Source organism: Rhinopithecus roxellana, chromosome 19 (genome assembly GCF_007565055.1).
Source record: "Rhinopithecus roxellana isolate Shanxi Qingling chromosome 19, ASM756505v1, whole genome shotgun sequence".
Taxonomy (NCBI): Eukaryota; Metazoa; Chordata; class Mammalia; order Primates; family Cercopithecidae; genus Rhinopithecus; species Rhinopithecus roxellana.
This window is the reverse complement of record NC_044567.1, coordinates 20,210,134-20,229,338: the sequence shown is the minus strand read 5'-3', so window position 1 is coordinate 20,229,338 and position 19,205 is coordinate 20,210,134. Positions and strand designations below refer to the sequence as shown.

Genomic DNA, 19,205 nt, shown 5'->3' with positions numbered 1-19,205 from the left:
GCTCGAGTGCAGTGGCATGATTACAGCTCACTGCAGCCTCAACTTCCCGGGCTCAAGCAATCTTCCTGCCTCAGCTTCTGGACTAGCTAGGACTACAGATGTATGTCACCACATCCAGCTAATTTTTAAATTTTTTTGTAGAGACAGGGTCTTACTTTGTTGCCCAGGCTGATCTCAAACCCCTGGGCTCAAGTAATCCTCCCGCCTTTGCCTCCTAAAGTGCTGGGATTACAGGCATAAGCCACCATGCTCAGCCAATGGTGCCTTCTAATAAAATCATTAGTTTTAAATTTAGGGAGACAAAATTTACTTCCTATAAGGGACTTTATCTCAAAGGAAAAAAAAATCAACTTATAAACAAACAGGTTCAAATGCAAACATTAGAACTTTTGCAAAAGTACAAAAAACACACTAATATTTCAAGATAGGTTCTTCATCAAAATCTCAGGAAAATACCTTTCCAAAAACCTGAAGTAGCAGCTCCTTCCAAATGTTTAAACTTAATTCAGTAAACATGCTGAGAGCCTAACATGTGGACAGCACTTAGACTAGGTACTACAAAAAGATTACAATCTAGTGGGAAAGGAGCCATATTTGGTCAACATTTAAATTTATGTCTAAGAGTTAGTAGGTTCCAGTTAGCTTTAATTCCAAATAAGAAAGGAACCCACAAAAAAGGGGAAGAAAGTGGCTGGTCTATTTTACAAACAAAATTAACATAAACAATACTTCGCACACACGCACACGCACGCACACACATACACATTATAAGGGCTAAAAATGTGGTCACTGGCCGGGTGCAGTGGCTCATGCCCGTAATCCCAGCACTTTGGGAGGTGGAGGTGGGCAGATCACCTGAGGTCAAGAGTTCAAGACCAGCCTTGCCAACATGGTGAAACCTCGGTTCTACTAAAAATACAAAAAAAATTAGTTGGGAATGGTGGTGCGCGCCTGTAGTCCCAGCTACACGGGGAGGCTGAGGCAGAATTGCTTGAACCCAGGTGGTGGAGGTTGCAGTGAGCGGAGATCGCGCCACTGCACTCTAGCCTGAGTGACAGAGGGAGACTCTATCTCAAAAACCAAACCAAACCAAACAAAACAAAAAAAACAAAAAGTGGTCAAAGTATAGGCACCATAAACTGCAGAATTAAGAAAAACATTGCAACTACATTTCTTAGCTTTCTTCTCCCTCCATTGTTCTGTGTAGAGAATAAAAATTATTTAATCAATCTAATACTTGCTTCATTTTGAATAGCAGTCAGATATGACCTAAAAGGGAGACTTACAAAAAAAAATAAAAAACCTTTACAATTAGCTCAGATAAATCGAAGAGAAAATACAAGACTATCGACCTTTGTTGTGTCACTATACAATTTAAAATCGATTACCTCCTGGGCGGTAGTAACCATCAGAAAAGAAATAGGGCCGGGCACAGTGGCTCACGCCTGTAATCCCAGCACTTTGAGAGGCCAAGGAGGGTGGACTGCTTAAGCTCAGGAGTTCGAGACCAGGCTGGCTGTGAAACCTCGTCTCTACTAAAAATACAAAAAAAAAAAAAAAAAAAAAAAAATTAGCTGCGTGTGGTGGCACATGCTGTAATGCCAGCACTTTGGGAGACCGAGGTGGGCAGAAAACTTGAGCTCAGGAGTTCGAGACCAGCCTGGCCAAAATGGTAAAGTCCCGTTTCCACTAAAAAAAAAAAAAAAAAATTAGCCAGGCATGGTGGCATGTGCCTGTAATCCCAGCTACTCAGGAGGCTGAGGCAGGAGAATTGCTTGAACCCGGGAAGCAGAGGTTGCAGTGAGCTGAGATCATGCCACTGCACTCCAATCTGGATGACAGAGTGAGACTCGGTCTCAAAAAAAAAAAAAAAAAGGAATTAGGTCTGTATTATTGGTACTCCTTCACCAGGAAACAAAATATAGTCTAATGACACTGAAAAAATTATAGATACTAGACCATTATTTATATTATTAAATTACCTTCAATCATAAATTTATTTTAACACAAAAATTTGGTAATGGGTTCTGAATTTTTTCTTTTTGCAGAAATAATTATTCCATAACTAATAAAGCACAATGGGACATATGAGCTTCTTTCTTAAATAAAATTGTACCTACCCAATTATCCAAAATGGCTCTTAGCTAAACAAAAACAGTTCAAGAACCAATCCTTCTTTCAAAATGGCTCACGGCTAAAATTTTCTGTTGTGCTCTGAGAACTTCCTGTTCTTTTGTTCTTTGTTAAACTTAGCAACAGATCATTTATTAAAAGTCTTATAACTCAGCAATCTCTACTAGGGGCCTTCTTTGTCCATATTCACACAACTCTTGTAAGTACACAGTTTAAGAGCTGTGATGAGTACCTAACATTTTCATTACATAAGCTCAGACCTAAGACAAACACTGCAACAGAAAAAAACAGACACAGCTGGCCAGGTGCAGTGGCTCATGCCTGTAATCCCAGCACTTTGGGAGGCTGAGGTGGGCGGATCATGAGGTAGGGAGATCAAGACCATCCTGGCTAACAGGGTGAAACCCCATCTTTACTAAAAATAAAAAAAAAAAAATTAGCCAGGCATGGTGGTACACGCCTGTAGTCCCAGCTACTCGGGAGGCTGAGGCAGGAGAATCGCCTGAACCTGGGAGACAGAGGTTGCAGTGAGCTGAGATCGCACCACTGCACTCCAGCCTGGGTGACAAAGTAAGACTCCGTCTCAAAAAAAAAAAAAAAAAAAAAAAAGACAAGGCTATGAAGAGAAAATTTAGAGAAAATATACATGACTCTTAACTATATTAAAAATATTCAATCTTAGCAATAACTACAGAGGTGAAAATAAAAATATTAACTTTTATCACCTATCATGTTGGTAAAGATTTTAAAAATGATATTACTCAACCCTGGCAAGGTATACTGGCAAGCAAAGACATACTCTTACAATATAAAAATGTGACAGAGAAAATGTTACAGAGAGATCACTTCATTCATAGCTGTGTTTTTAGAATGGTTCTAAATACGAACAAAAGAAAAATTACACTTCCTATCCAAAAGGATCTGAATGTATCATCTTTGACAAGTCATACTTCAACAGTTCACCACTGATGACTCAAATCCCATTCACAGGACAAGATTCTCATAATCTAACTGTCTTACAATACTGTACCTCATCATAAAAGGAAAACTTTCTGTTTTCCACATTTTTCTTTAATATTCAAACATTTAGGTTTTGAAGAATAGGCAAGTAAACTAAAAATGTATCTGTTTGAAACAATTCCATAGGAAAGCAACAGGGTAAAAATTTTCCCAAAATATGCATTAGATATATTATAAAGCCATAGAAATTAAAACAGTATATATAATAGTGCTAATACAGTACAAAGCAGATCCACAGACAAGAGACAAAAATGAAAACAAGCATATATGGAAAACTAGTATAAGAAAGAAGTGACATTTCTAATAATTAGAAAAATGACTATTTAAACACACACCTTAAACGACCCAGCCATTCCATGCATAGGTATTTACCTAAGAGAAATGAAAGCCTATGTACACATAAAGAATTGTATACAAATGTTTATAGCCAGTTTACTTGTAATAGCCAAAACCCGGAAACATATATACTTTGTATGGGGGGGTTATCTACTTCTTTCAGCATAGTTTGAGATTAATTCACATCATGTATCAAGTCTGTTCTTTCTTGCCAAGTAGTGTTTCCATTGTATAAACATGGCACAAATTGTTTATCCATTCACCTGTTAATGGTCTTCTCAAAGTAAGGCTGTCTTTCATTCCTGGTTACGCATGAGAAAAGGCCCTAATCCTAACAAAGCCCCTTAGTAGCTTCTGAAATTTTAGCTTCTCTCAGAAGTGAAGATATTTTAGTTTTAACTTGAATTATCTATAAATTCATTTTCATAATGTATAATAAATATCCTTGAGTGCAGAGATCTATCTTATTCAGCCTTCTACTTACTACCAGTAGTATCCAGTACAGTGTCTTCTACACATCAGATGATCAAGAATGATGGTTCAAGTGTTTAACAAGAAAACCATTTTACAAAATTATGTTTCTAGACCAACCAAGAACTCAAACAAAATCAGAAATGAAAAAGGAGACATTACAACTGATACTACAGAAATACAAAAGATCATCAGAGACTACTATGAACTACTATACACCAACAAACTGGAAAACCTAAAGGAAACGGACAAATTCTTGGACACATACAACCTATCAAGATTGAATCAGGAAGAAATAGAAAACCTGAACAAATGACAAGTAATGAGATTGAATCAGTAATAACAAATCTAAAAAAGAAAAGCCCAGGATCTGATGGCTTCACTGCCAAAGTCTACTAAACTTACAAAGAATACCAATTCTCCTCAAACTATTCCAAAAAATAAAAGAGGAGGGAATTCTTCCTAACTCTTTCTGTGAAGCCCTGAAACTAAAACCAGACAAGGGCGCAACATTAAAAAACAAAACAAAACAAAAAAATTACAGGCCATAGTTGAACATAGATGCAAAATCTTCAACAAAATACTATCAAACCAAATCCAACAGTACATCAAAAGGACAATATACCACAATCAAGTGGGATTTATCCCTGAGTCGTAAAGATAATTTACCATATGCAAATCAATAAACATGATATATCACATCAACATAATGAAAGACCAAAACCATATGATCATCTCAATAGGGGAAGAAAAAGTATTCAATAAAACTCAACATCCCTTCATGATAAAAATGCTCAACAAACTAGGCACAGAAAAAACATACCTCGGCCTGGCACAATGGCTCACATATACAATCCCAGCACTTTGGCAGGCCAAGGCAGGCAGATCACTTGATGTCAGGAGTCTGAGACCAGCCTGGCCAACATGGTGAAATCCCATCTCTACTAAAAATACAAAAAAAAAAATTAGCCGGACATGGTGGCACATGCCTGTAGTCCCAGCTACTTGGGAGGCTGAGGCAGGAGAGTCACTTGAACCCAGGAGGCAGAGGCTGCAGTGAGTTGAGGTCATGCCACTGCATTCCAGCCTGGGCAACAGAGCGAGACTCCATCTCAAAAATAAATAAATAAATAAATAAAAATAAAAAGAACATACCTCAACATAATAAAGGCCATATATGACAAATCCATAGCTAACATTATACTGAACAGAGAAAAGCTGAAAGCTTTTCCTGTAAGAACTGGAACTAGACAAGGATGCCCACTTTCACCACTCTTATTCAATACTATACTGGAAGTCCTAGCCAAAGCAATCAGGTAAGAGAAGGAAATTAAAGGCATTCACACTGGAAAAGAGGAAGTCAAATTGTCCCTCTCTGCAGATGACACGATCTTATATTTAGAAAAACCAAATGACTCCACTAAAAAAAAAAAAAAAAAACCTCTTAAAACTAATGAGCAAATTCAGTAAAGCTGCAGGACACAAAATCAACACAAAAAATCAGTATAGCGTTCAATATACTAGCAACAAACTAGAAGAAAAAGAAATCAAGGAAGCAATGTTATTTCCAAAAACTAAAAACAAAAACCAAAACCCTAGGAATAAATTTTACCAAGGTGAAAGACCTCTACAAGGAAAACTATAAAACATCGATGAAAGAAATTAAAGAGGACACAAAAAAATGGAAAGACAGCCCAAGTTCATGGATCGGAAGAATTAATATGTAAATATTCTACCAAAAACAATCTACAGATTCAATGTAATCTCTACCAAAATACCAATATTTTTCACAGAACTAGAACAAACAATTCTAAAATTTGCATGAAACTACAAAGAACCTGAATAACCAAAGCAATCTTGAGCAAAAAGAACAGCTGGAGGCATCATACTACCTGACTTCAAAATATACAACAAGGCTATCATAACCAAAATAGCATAGTATTAGTATAAAAACAGACACACAGACCAGAATGGAACAGAATAGAGAATCCAGAAATAAATCCACCCACATCTTTATATCCAACTGGTTTTTGACAAAGGTGCCAAGAACGTATACTGGGGAAAGGACACCCTCTTCAATAAATGGTGCTGGGAGAACTAAATATCCACATGGAGAAGAATAAAACTAGACCCGTCTCTCACCATATACAAAAATCAAAACAAAATGGATGACAGACTTAACGTAAGGCCCCAAACTATAAAACTACTAGAAGAAAACAGGAGAAATGATCCAGGGACATGGGTTGAGGCAAAGAGTTTATGGCCAAGATCCCAAAAGCACAGGAAACAAAAACAAAGATAGATAAATGGGACCATATTAAACTAAAACGCTTCTGTACAGCAAAGAAAACCCTCAGCAGAAGAGACAACCTGAAGAATGAGAGAAAACATTTACAAAATATTCATCTGACAAGTGACTAATATCCAGAATATAGAAGGAACTGAAACAACTCAATAGCAAAAAAAAAAAAAAAAAAAAAAAAAGCCATTAAAAAGTGGGTGAAGGACATGAATAGACATTTCTCAAAAGACATACAAATGGCCAACAGGTATATGAAAAAATGCTAATCACTAATCATCAGTGAAATGCAAATCCAAACCATAGTAAGATATCTTACCCCAGCTGAACCTCTATTATTAAAAAGACAGGAAATAATAGATGCTGGTGAGAAAAGGGAACTCTTATACACTGCTGGTGGGAATGTAAATTAGTAAAACAAACCTAAAGAAACCAGTATGGAGATTTCTCAAAAAGTAAAATTAGAACTACCATTAAGACCCAGCAATCTCACTATTGGGTATCTATCCAAAGAAGAAATCAGTGTACCAAAAGGACACTCTCACTCATATGTTCCTCACAGTATTATTCACAATAGTAAAGACATGGAATCAACCTAAATGCCCAGCAACAGATAAATGGATAAAGTGTGCTATACATAAACAATAGAATACTATTTGGCCATAATGAAATAATGTCATTTGCAGCAACATGGATAGAAACGGAGATCATTATTTTAAGTGAAATAGGCCAGGCAAAGAAAGACAAATACTGCATGTCCTCACTCACATGTGGGAGCTAAAAAACTTGATCTCATGGACATAGAGAATAGAACAATAGATAACAGAGACTGGGAAGGGGAGGGAGAGGGGGGATAAAGAGAGCAGAGAGACAAAGACTATAAGAAGTATAGTCACCCTAGTCTGCTATCCAACACTGGAACTTATTTCTTATGTACCCAAGCATACAGTTAGATAGAAGAAATAAGTTCCAATGTTTGATAGCAGACAAAGGTGACTATACTTAGCAATAATAATATGTACATTTCAAAGTGATTAGAAGAGAGGGCTTGAAATGATACCAACATATAAAAATGATAAACATTCTAGGTGATGGATACCCCAATTACCCTGACTTGATCATTATATATTCTTTGCATGTAACAAACACATGTACACCATAAATATGTAAATTATTATATATCAATAAAAGGGGAAAAAAGTGGGTAATAGCGATTTCTCAAAATACATAGGAGTAGCCAACAGGTATATAAAAAAATGCCCACCACCACTAATTATCAGGGAAATGCAAATCAAAACCACAATGAGATCATCTTACCCAGTCAGAATAGCTATTATCAAAAAGACAAAAACTAACAGATGCTGGCAAGGATGCAGAGTAAAAGGAGCTCTCATACACTGTAGGTGGGAATGTAACTTAGTACAGCCATTATGGAAAATAGTATGGAGATTTTTCAAAAAATTAAACACAGAACTACCGTAAGATCCAGCAATATCATCACTGGTATTTATTCAAAGGACAGAAAATCAGTATATCAAAAGGATACATGCACTTTTATGTTCACCGCAGCACTACTCACAACAGCCAAAATATGGAATCAACCTAAGTCTCCATCACATATGAATTGACAAAGAAAATGTGGTATATTTACACAATGGAGTACTATTTGGCCATAAAAAAGGATGCAATCAGCTGGGCATGGTGGCTCACACCTGTAATCCCAGCACTTTGGGAGGCCGAGGTGGGCAGATCATCTGAGGTTGGGAGTTCGAGACCAGTCTGATCAACATGGAGAAACCCCCGTCTCTACTAAAAATACAAAATTAGCTGTGTATGGTGGTGCATGCCTGTAATCCCAGCTATTTGGAAGGCTGACGCAGGAAAATCGCTTGAATCCGGGAGGCAGAGGTTGCGGTGAGCCAAGATTGAACCATTGCACTCTAGCCTGGGCAACAAGAGTGAAACTCTGACTCAAAAAAGAAAAAAGAAAAAGGATGGAATCACATGTCACTTACAGCAACATGGATTAAACCAAAGGTCATTATCTTAAGTAACATAAGCCAGACACAGAAAGACAAAATCTCATGTACTCACCCATATGTATGAACTAAAAAAATTTATTTCATAGAGGTGGAGAGTAGAATGATAGTTAACAGAGGCTGGGAAGGACTTGGGGGAGGAGGAAGATAAAGAGAGGTTGGTTAATGGGTACTAATGGGTACGAACACACAGTGAGATAGAGGAATAAGTTCTAATGTCCAATAGTAGAGTAGGGTGACTACAGCTAACAACAATGTACTGTACACTTCAAAATAGCTACAAGTGAGGAGTTGAAATGTTCTCAACACTTAGAAATGATAAATGCTAGTGATGACAGATAGCCTAAATACTTTAGCTTGGTCATTACACATTCTATGCATGTAAAAATATCATATGTATCCTGTAAATATGTAACAAATAGTATGTATCAATAACAACATTTAATTGTTTACTGAAACTCAAATTCTCCACTTTTTGAATTATCATAGTATTTCTAGACCAGTTTACTTCCACTGCCCAGGGCCTCTTGTGTTCCTCTCCCACTAATAAGAGAACATGTGATGACTAAATACAAAACAACTAGTAAAAGTTTAAATATAATTAGTAAATTTGTGGAAATAAATCTTACGTACTCAAAGGCCAAATATATACAATATAAAAAATTAGTTATACTCAGCTTCCAATTCCTCTTAAGTCAGGCTCCCTTCCTCTAAAGAGGTTCTACAAGTCAGGGAGGTTAAATGTGAGAAGTAAACATAAAACTGTAAAAACCCCTGGGGAGGCAGAAGCTCGCTTTTGTAAATGAAGGGAGGGTAGTGTAGCAACCCAGGGTTGAAAAGTACAGGGCACACCACTTGAGGTGGGGGTGGGGTGGGTAGGATGAAAGAGAGTTTTTCAGAAATATTTTTATCTGTCTTCAGTCTCCTCTGAGGCAAAAAAGCAACACCAACCTAGTGCTGAAGGTAACATCAGAGCAGCAGTCTGGTCAGGTTGAGGTGGCAGCCCTGATCTGTTTGTTCAATGAACTTCCATGAGGGTCTGTGCTTGGTAAACAGCAACTTCCTGATGGATTTACTGCAAGGTGTCCTGAGAGACAAGGTAAATAGAAACTATCTGAAATAATGTACATGGAAAATATAGTCAAAATAAAAATATTAAGAGATGGGTCGGGCGTGGTGGCTCACGCCTATAATTCCAGCACTCTAGGAGGCTGAGGCAGGCGGATCACTTGAGGTCAGCAGTTTGAGACCAACCTGGGCAACACGGTGAAACCCTGTCTCTACTAAAAGTATAAAAATTAGCCAGGTTTGGTGGTGGGTGCCTGTAATCCCACCTACTAGGGAGGCTGACGCACGAGAATCACTTGAACCCGGCAGGTGGAGGTTGCAGTGAGCCGAGATCATGCCACTGCACTCCAGCTTGGGTGACAGACTGAGACTCCATCTCAAAAATAAATAAATAAATTAATTAATTAAATTAAATTAAGAGATGGGTAAATGAGTGAATGGATATAGCTGAAAAATGTTTTAATAAGTTAGAATATTAGGCTAAGAAACTCCTAGAACACACACGGAAAGGGTAAAAAGCTTAAAAAAAGAAAAAAGCCACACGGTAGTATATGTCTGTAGTCCTAGCTACAGCCAGGAGGCTGAGGCAAGAGGATCACTTGAGCCCAGCAGTTTGAGGCACAGTGCACTATTATCATGCCTGTGAATAGCCACTGCATTTCAGCTTGGGCAATATACTGAGACCCCGTATCTTAAAAACAAAACAAAAAAAGGTATAGTGATATGAAAGATATTTACATAACAGAAGACCCAGAGGAAGACATATAAACTAAACAGATTCAAAGAACTATTTGAACGACTGGTAATTTTCCAGAATTGGAGAAAAATATATTGAGAGGACAGAGGATAAACAAAACACACACACCTGCATATACAACAACTAGATACATTATAATGAAATTTAAGAAAATCAAAGATAAAAAGAAAATTCTAAGAGCTTCCAACAAGGAAGAGGTCACCTATAAAGAGGTACGATCAGAATGTCATCAAATATCTCATCAGCAACCTGGGATTTAAGAACAAGTAATCCATATTATGCACCACATGCCTGTACCAAAATATCTCACATATTCCATAAATATACACATCTACTTCACACTCACAAAATTTTTTTTAAAAAGGTAGTAAATCTTAATCAACATTACCCAGATGGAGTAACTTTAAAGTGCTGATAGAAAGCACTCTGAACTAAAAAGTGTATATCCAGAAAAACTATCATGAAAAGTAAAGATGTTTTAAGCACATAAAATCTCAGAAGATCTGCCTCATAAAAGCCCTCTTTGAAAATAAAGGAAGTACAGGATGAATATCCCTAATCCAACAATCCCAAATCTAAAACTTTTCCAGTGTCAACAGTATGCTCAAAGAAGCATTTTGGATTTTTGGATTAGGAATATTAAGTATAATACAAATATTCCCAAATCTGAGAAAACCTGAAATCTGAAACACTTCTGGTCCCAAACATTCATTTCTTTCTCTCTTTTTTTTGGGGGGGAAAGGGTTGCCAAAAAAACTCTGTTGCCCAGGCTGGAGTTTAGTGGCATGATCATGGCTCACTGGAGCCTTGAGTTCCCAGGCTCAAGCGATCCTCCCACCTTGGCCTCCCGAGTAGCTGGGACTACAGGTATGTACCACTATACACGGGTAATTTTTTAGTTTTTTGTAGAGACAGGGTATCAGTGTGTTGCCCAGCTGTTCTTGAACTCCGGGCTGAAGCAATCCTCCCACCTCAGCCTCAGAAAGTGCTGGACTACAGGCACCAGCCACCACACCTGGCCCCAAGCATTTCGGAAAGGGATACTCAACCTGTACTCCCAATAATATTATGAGATACATGAAAAGTAAATACACAACTTAGTAAAACTTAATTTTTTTTTTTTAAGACGGGCTGGAGTGCAGTGGTGCAATCATGACTGACTTCAGCCTCAAGCTCCCAGGCTCAAGCAATCCTCCCACCTCAGCCTTCCGAGTAGCTGGGACCACAAGCACCTGCCACCACGCCTAGCTTATTTTTTTATTTTTTGTAGAGATCTCAGTACGTTACCCAGGCTGGTCTTGAACTCCTTCCTGGGTTTAAGAAATCCTCCTGCCTCGGCCTCCCAAAGTGCTGAGATTACAGCACACGTGACAGCCACCACACCTGGCCCTAATATTATCTTTAAAAATGAGACAAAAAACCATAACAATCCAGGACCAAATCTAGAGCAGGGCTATACAACTTTCTGAAATGGCTAAAATATTTACCTGTGTTGTCCAATATGTTAGCCACCAGTCATATGTGTTCATATAGAACACATGAAATGTGGCTAATGTGACTAAGGAACTAATTTTTAAATTTTACTTAAGCTAAAACAGCCTCTAAGACTACTGGCTATCATATTAACACAGATCCAGACCAGGGGTCAGCAAATTTCCTCAAGGGACAAATGGTGAATACACAGGCTGATGGACCATGTGGCCTGTTGCATCTATTCATGTAGCGCAAAATTAGCCACAGAGAGACAAATGGCAAGGCTGTGTTCCAATAAAACTTTATTTTAAAACAGGATGTCAACACGAGACATAGTGTGCCAACACCTCATCTAGATGATATAAACACAGTGGCAAGGCAAACAGCAAGTGGAAGAGAGGAAGAGAAGACAACCAGAAGGTAGCCAGAGTATGCCATGGTACTTATGTTGAAGGTAGTGGGTGATATAAAGATACTTATAACAACAATAAAAGAAACCAAACATATAAATCTAAGCATAGATTGGTTTGGGATAACGACCAAAATTATAACTGAAACACAATGAAATGTGTACAATTCAAACGAGGAAAAGAAAATTCAACCTATTAAATGAAAGAGAGAGAGAAAAAAAGAAGACAAACTCTGGGATTCTTAAAAGATCCAGAAATAGGAGGTTTGTAAAAAGAGCCTAAATACAATAGGATATAAAAATGCCAAAAATAGGCCGGGCACGGTGGTTCATGCCTGTAATCCCAGCACTTTGGGAAGCTGAGGCAGGCGAATTACTTGATGCCAGGAGTTTGAGACCAGCCTGGTCAACATGGCAAAACTCCGTCTCTACTAAAAAATAAAAAAATTATCAGGGTGTGGTGGCGCATGCCTGTAATCCCAGCTACTCAGGATAGCTGAGGCATGAGAATCACTTGAACCTGGGAGGCAGAGGTTGCAGTGCAGTGAGCTGAGATCATGTCACTATACTCCAGCCTGGGCAACAGAGCAAGGCTCTGTCTCAAAAAAAAGCTGAAAATAAATGAGTGGGAAAAAATATGACAGGCAAATATGAATCAAAACCTTGACAGTAATTATAAAATCAGGAAAAATAGAATTAAACAGAAACATATGTGAAGAACAAAGTAGGGTACTAGATACTGAGGAATAGATCAAGAAGAAATAGTAATCATAAACATTTATGCTTTTAACAATGTATCTTTCAAGTAAATAAAGCAACACCAAGACAATCCAATGGGGAAAGAACAGTCTATTCAACAAACGGTGCTGGAACAACTAGATATGCATATGCAAAAGAATGAAGTTGGGCCCTTACCTTACCTTGCAAAAAATAACTTACAATGGAGTTAATCTAAATGTTTATATTTAGCTAAAACTATAAAACTCTTAGAAGAAAATATGTAAGTAAATCTTTGTGACCTTAAATCAGACACATAACAAAATCTGTGTAGCTAAAACCAAAAGTCCAAATGACAAAAAAAGAAAAAAAAAAAAAATTATTAGGCTGGGCACAGTGGCTCATGCCTGTAATCCTAGCACTTTGGGAGGCTGAGGCGGGCAGATCATGAGGTCAAGAGTTCAAGACCAGCCTGCCTAACAGAGTGAAACCCTGTCTCTACTAAAAATACAAAAATTAGCCAGGCACAGTGGTGCACACCTGTAGTCCCAGGTACTTGAGAGACTGCCGCAGAAGAATCGCTTGAACCCAGGAAGCAGAGGTTGCGGTGAGCTGTGATTGTGCCACTGCACTTCAGCCTGGGCAACAGAGCGAGACTCTGTTTCAAAAGAAAAAAAATATTTATTTCAAATCTCATCAAAAGAAATTATTGCTTCAAAAGCCATCAAGAAAGTGACAAATAGGCTGGGTGTAGTGGCTCACGCCTGTAATTCCAGCACTTTGGGAGGCTGAGGCGGGCAGATCATGATGTCAGGAGTTCAAGAACAGCCTGGCCAACAGAGTGAAACCCTGTCTCTACTAAAAATACAAAAATTAGCCAGGCACAGTGGTGCGCACCTGTAGTCCCAGCTACTTGAGAGACAGAGGCAGGAGAATCGCTTGAACCCGGGAAGCAGAGGTTGCAGTGAGCTGAGATTGTGCCATTGCAGTCCAGCCTGGGCAACAGAGTGAGACTCTGTTTCAAAAAAAAAAAAAAAAAATTTATTTCAAATCTCATCAAAATAAATTGTTGCTTCAAAAGCCATCAGGAAAGTGACAAATTAGGCTGGGTGTGTGGCTCACGCCTGTAATCCCAACACTTTGGGAGGCCAAGGCAGGCAGATCACCTGAAGTCGGGAGTTCGAGACCAGCCTGACCAACATTGAGAAACCCTGTATCTACTAAAAATACACAATTACCCGGGCATGGTGGCGCATGCCTGTAATCCCAGCTATTTGGGAGAATCACTTGAACCCAGGAGGTGGCAGTGGAGGTGAGCCGAGATTGTGCCACTGCACTCCAGCCTCGGTAACAAAAACAAAACTCCGTCTCAAAATAAATAAAAAAAGGAAAGTGACAACCCACAGAATGGGAAAAAATACAGTTGACTCTTGAACAATACAAGTTTGAACTGCATAGGTACATCTCTATGTAGATTTTAAGTAAAAGTTACACCCAGTGTGCCCGCCTCACCTTTCACCTCCTGCACCTCTTCCGTCTCTGGCACTCAGAAACAGTAAGACCAATCCCTCCTCCTCCTCCTCAGCCAGCTGAATGTGAAGATGATGATGAAGAGGAAAACCTTTATGATGATCCACTTCTACTTAATAAATATGAAATATATTTTATTATATATCTTCCTTCTGATTTTCCTAGTAACATTTTTTTTTTATCTAGCTTAACTGTAAGAATACAGTACATAATACATATAAAAAGTGTGTTAGTTGTTTATCAATGAGGATTCTGGTCAACAATAGGCTACTGGTACTTAAGTTTTGGGGTAGTCAAAAGCTTTCAACTGCATGGGTGTTGGTATCTCTAACCCCTGTATTGTTTAAGAATCAACTGTATTTGTAATTATGTATCTATTATGGAACTTGCAGCCCATAAAGAATTCCTACAATTCACCAATAAAAAGACAAATAAACTAAAAAATGGACAGAGGAGTTGAACATTTTTTTCAAAGAAGAAATACAAATTTATTTCAAAGAAGATATACAAATGGCCAAAAAGCACATGAAAAGGTGCTCAACATCATTCGACACTGGGGAAATGCAAATCAAAACCACATTGAAATCCACTTCATACCCAACAGGATGGTAAAATTAAAAAGTCACAAATGCTGATAAAGATGTGGAAACAGGCAAGTGTGGTGGCTCTTACCTGTAATCCCAGCATTTTGGGAGGCTGAGGCAGGCAGTTCACCTGAGGTCAGGAGTTCGAGACCAGTGTGGCCAACAGAGCAAAACCACATTTCTACTAAAAATATAAAAATTAGCCAGGCATGGTGGTGGGCACCTATAATCCCAGCTACTCCAGAGGCTGAGGCAGGAGAATCGCTTGAATCCAAGAGGTGGAGATTGCAGTGAGCCGAGATCACGCCACTGAACTCCAACCCAGGTGACAGAGCGAGACTCCAAAAAAACAAAACAAAACAAAAAAAACAGCCAGGCGTGGTGGCTCATGCCTGTAATCCCAGCACTTTGGGAGGCCGAGGCAGGTAGATCACAAGGTCAAGAGATCGAGACCATCCTGGCCAACATGGTGAAACCCCGTCTCTACTAAAAACACAAAAATTAGCTGGGTGTGGTGACATGCACCTGTAGCCCCAGCTACTTGGGAAGTTGCAGTGAGTCGAGGTTGCACCATTGCACTCTAGCCTGGCGACAGAGCAAGACTCCGTCTCAGAGCAAAAAAAAAAAAAAGATGTGGAAAAACTGGTGCCCTCGTACCCTGCTGGTGGAATTGTAAAATGGTATAGCCACTTTGGAAACATTCTCGCAATTTCTCAAAAAGTTAAAAGTAAAGTTACCATATGATGTAGCAATTCCACTCGTAGGTATGCACTCAGGAGAAGTGAAACATACACCCACACAAAAATCTGTACACCAGTGTTCACAGTAGCCTTACTCAGGAATAATAATCAAAAAGCAGAAACAACAAAGATGACATGTATATCAATACAATGGAATATTATTCAGCCATAAAAAGGAATGATGTACTAATAAATGCTCACTGCAGCCCTGACCTCCTGGGTTCAAGTCATGCTCCTGCCTCAGCCTCCTGTATGGCTGGGACCAGAGGCATGTGTCACAGGCATGTCCAATTAATTTTTAAATTTTTTTGCAGAGACAGGGTCTCACCATGTTTCCCAGGGTAGTCATGAACTCCTGGGCTCAAGCAATCCTCCTGCCTTAGCCTCCCAAAGGGCTGGGATTACAGGCATGAGCCACTGCACCTGGCCTTGCTATGTGAATTTTATCTCAATAAAGTTTTTAAAATAAATGAATAAATAAAAAGCAGCAACTCTCAGAAATATAAGGACAGCAACCATTTTAGATGGCAATTTTAACTTACTCCTCTCTGAAACAAATAGATCAAGAATAAAAATATACATCAGATAATCTTATGTTCTTCAGTCATAACACAATAAAACATAAGAATAAAAACAAGAGCCAAGTGCAGTAGCTCAAACTTGTAATCCCAACACTTTGGGAGGCCAAAGTTGGAGGATCACTTGAGACCAAGAGTTCAAGACAAGCCTGGACAACACAGCAAGACCCCATCTCTATTTTTTTAAGTAAAAATTAAATAAAATAATAGAAACAGCAATAAAAATATCTTTGAAAAAACCAAACCTGTATGTCAAAACTAAAAGCTATACTTGTTAGTCTTCAGGTTAAACAAATCATAAAGGAAATTACAAAATATTTATAAACATCTAACAGTGAAAACACTACACGCCAAAACTTGTGAGATACATCTAAAATGGTACTCAAAAAGAAACTTGAGAAGACTGACAAAATAACCCAGGGAAGCAATAAGGATATGGGCAGAAATCAGAGAATAAATCAACAAAATACAGATGAACAAAATCAAAGGCTGGTTATTTGAAAAGATTTTGTGAGAAGACAAATTTTGGCGAGATTAATCAAGAAAAGTAAAGAGATGCAAGTAACAGTAGATGAAAGATTTAAAAAATACTATCGTGAATAATTAAATCTCAAAACCTGGGCAGAACAGATACATATTCTAAAAACTGTAAATCAGGGAATCCACAGCCCAAACTTAGAACCATCTCCTCTGGCCCCTAAGCCAGGAATCAACAGTTCTCTGCCTTCATTGCCCAGGGCCAGATATGAAAAAACTGGTGATCACCCCTACAGCCCAGAGGCAACTGACATGGTTCAAACTAGCCAATACTAAACTTTTCCCCTTTCTTTCCCATGAAAAATAAAATAATAAAGACTCTGAACTATGCTTTTCCTGATCCAAACTGGTTCTTCCCCATGTAGCCCTGCATAAAATGGCATGTCTTCTCCTGTCAGTAAATGTACATAACAATAATGTTCTTTTAAAGGGCAGTGGTCTCACTATGTCATTTGTCACCTCCATAAATTAAAATCCTACAGACATTTTTAGACAATAAACAAAGCCTTTTCCACTTATAGACACAGATGTTTGAAAACCCTAAATCAAGTTTTAGTGAATTGAGTGAGTTCACTAGCATATTAAAAATGAAACATCCTGCTCAAAAGGATTTAAGCCAGAAATTCAAGAATGGTTTAACACTTAAAAATGTATCAATCTAATAAACCATATTAATGAAACACAGGAGAAAAACGACTTAACTAGCTCAATAAATTCAGGAAGGCATTTAGTACCTATCTGTGATTTATAAAAATTGTCAGGCTAGCTGTGGTGGCTCACGTCTGTAATCCTAGCACTTTGGGAGGCCGAGGTGGGCGGATTACTTGAGGTCAGGAGTTTGTGAGACCAGCCTGGCCAACATGGGGAAACCTACCGAAAATACAAAAAATTAGCTGGGCATGGTGGTGCATGCCTGTAATCCCAGCTACTCCGGAGGCTGGGACAGAAGAATTGCTTGAACCCGGGAGGCAGAGGTTGCAGGGAGCTGAGGTTGCACCACTGCACTCCAGCCAGGGGGACAAGAGTGAAACTCAGTCTCAAAAAAACAAAACAAACAAACAAAAACAAAAAGAAAAGTTGGTCAGTTAACTATGAATATAAGAGTTCCTCAACTTAAAAAAGTCTGGCCAGGTACAGTGGCTCACACTTGTAATCCCAGCACTTTAGGAGGCCGAGGTGGGCAGATCTCCTGAGGACAGAAGTTTAAGACCAGCCTAGTCAACATGGTGAAACCCCGTCTTTACTAAAAATACAAAAATTAGCTGGGGTATGGTGGCGGGGGCCTGTAATCCCAGCTCCTCAGGAGGCTGAGGCAGCAGAATCACTTGAACCCAGGAGGTGGAGGTTGCAGTGAGCCGAGATGGCACCATTGCATTCCAGCCTGGGCAACAAGAGCAAAACTCCGTCTCAAAAAAAAAAAAAAAAAAAAAAAGAAAAGAAAAGAAAAAGAAGAAGTCTATATACAAAAAACAAAAAAACAAAAATCAAACTTAATGGAAAAACTTCAGAAGCATTCCACTTAGGATACAGAGGTCAGAATGCCCACTAAGGACATTTTTCAACATACTACTGAAACCTTGTCTAATAAAATAAAACAGGAAAAATAAATAGAGGTATAAGGATTAGAAGAGATGAAGCAGATCGTGTAGACAAACTATTACAGTAAATATGATTAGGCTCAGGTGTGGTGGCTCATACCTGTAATCCCAACACCTTGCGAAGCCCAGGCAGGCAGATTGCTTGAGGCCAGCCTGGCCAACAGGGCAAAACTCCATCTCAACTAAAAATGCAAAAATTAGCTGGGCATGGTGCTGCATGCCTGTAATCCCAGCTACTCAGGAGGTAGAGGTGGCAGTGAGCCAAGACTGAGTCACTGTAGGCCAGCCTGGGGGACAGAGCGAGACTCTTAAAAATATATATATTCCTAAAAATATGGTACCACTCACAGTAGCTACAAAATGTAGGAAGTATCTAGGAATTAAACTACAGCTAAGGCACAGGACCTTAATGGGGTAAAAAATTACCTCATAAAAAAAGTCTAGGAGGGGTGTGGTGGCTCACACCTGTAATCCCAACACTTTGGGAGGCCAATGTGGGAGGACTGCTTGAGCCCAGGAGTTTGAGACTAGCATGGGCAAGATAGCAAGACACTGTCTCTATTTAAAAGTTAAAAAGTCTAAATGAAGGAAAAACTATACCACACTTACATGTAGTTCCTTAAAGACTAATATAACTTATAAATCCAAGACAGTTCCAATACAAATCTCAGAAGAATTTTAATTTTGAAGGAATTTCACAAACTATCTACATAAGAATAAAAGTCCACAAATAGTTTGATCAAGTTTGAAAAAGAAGTGTAGAGCAGGGTGCTCACCCAACTAGATACACTAAGTTATAATAATAATAAAAAAAGATGTTTTGGTCAAGCACAGTGGCTCACACCTATAACCCCAGCAGTTTGAAAGGCCAAGGCAAGATAACTGCTTGAGGCCAGGAGTTTGAGACCACCATCAG

The 19,205-nt window shown here is 38.7% G+C and overlaps 1 protein-coding gene across 5 annotated transcripts in view; it reads right to left on the bottom strand.

The window, feature by feature from the left end:
- The window catches only part of NSRP1 (nuclear speckle splicing regulatory protein 1), a 68,025-nt gene that overhangs the window by 22,367 nt on the left and 26,453 nt on the right, over positions 1–19,205 (bottom strand). The window contains exons 1-2 of one of the 5 annotated variants that reach the window (XM_030922926.1): positions 14,235–14,362; positions 9,250–9,385 (exon numbers count right to left, since the gene is read on the bottom strand). The exons of 2 other annotated variants lie outside the window; for them this stretch is intronic. The gene's annotated coding sequence lies outside the window, so the exon portion shown is untranslated. Of the gene's footprint in view, positions 1–9,249; positions 9,386–14,234; positions 14,363–19,205 lie in introns of those variants that run through there. 2 more of the 5 variants (XM_010367957.2, XM_030922928.1) reach the window with 2 other exon arrangements.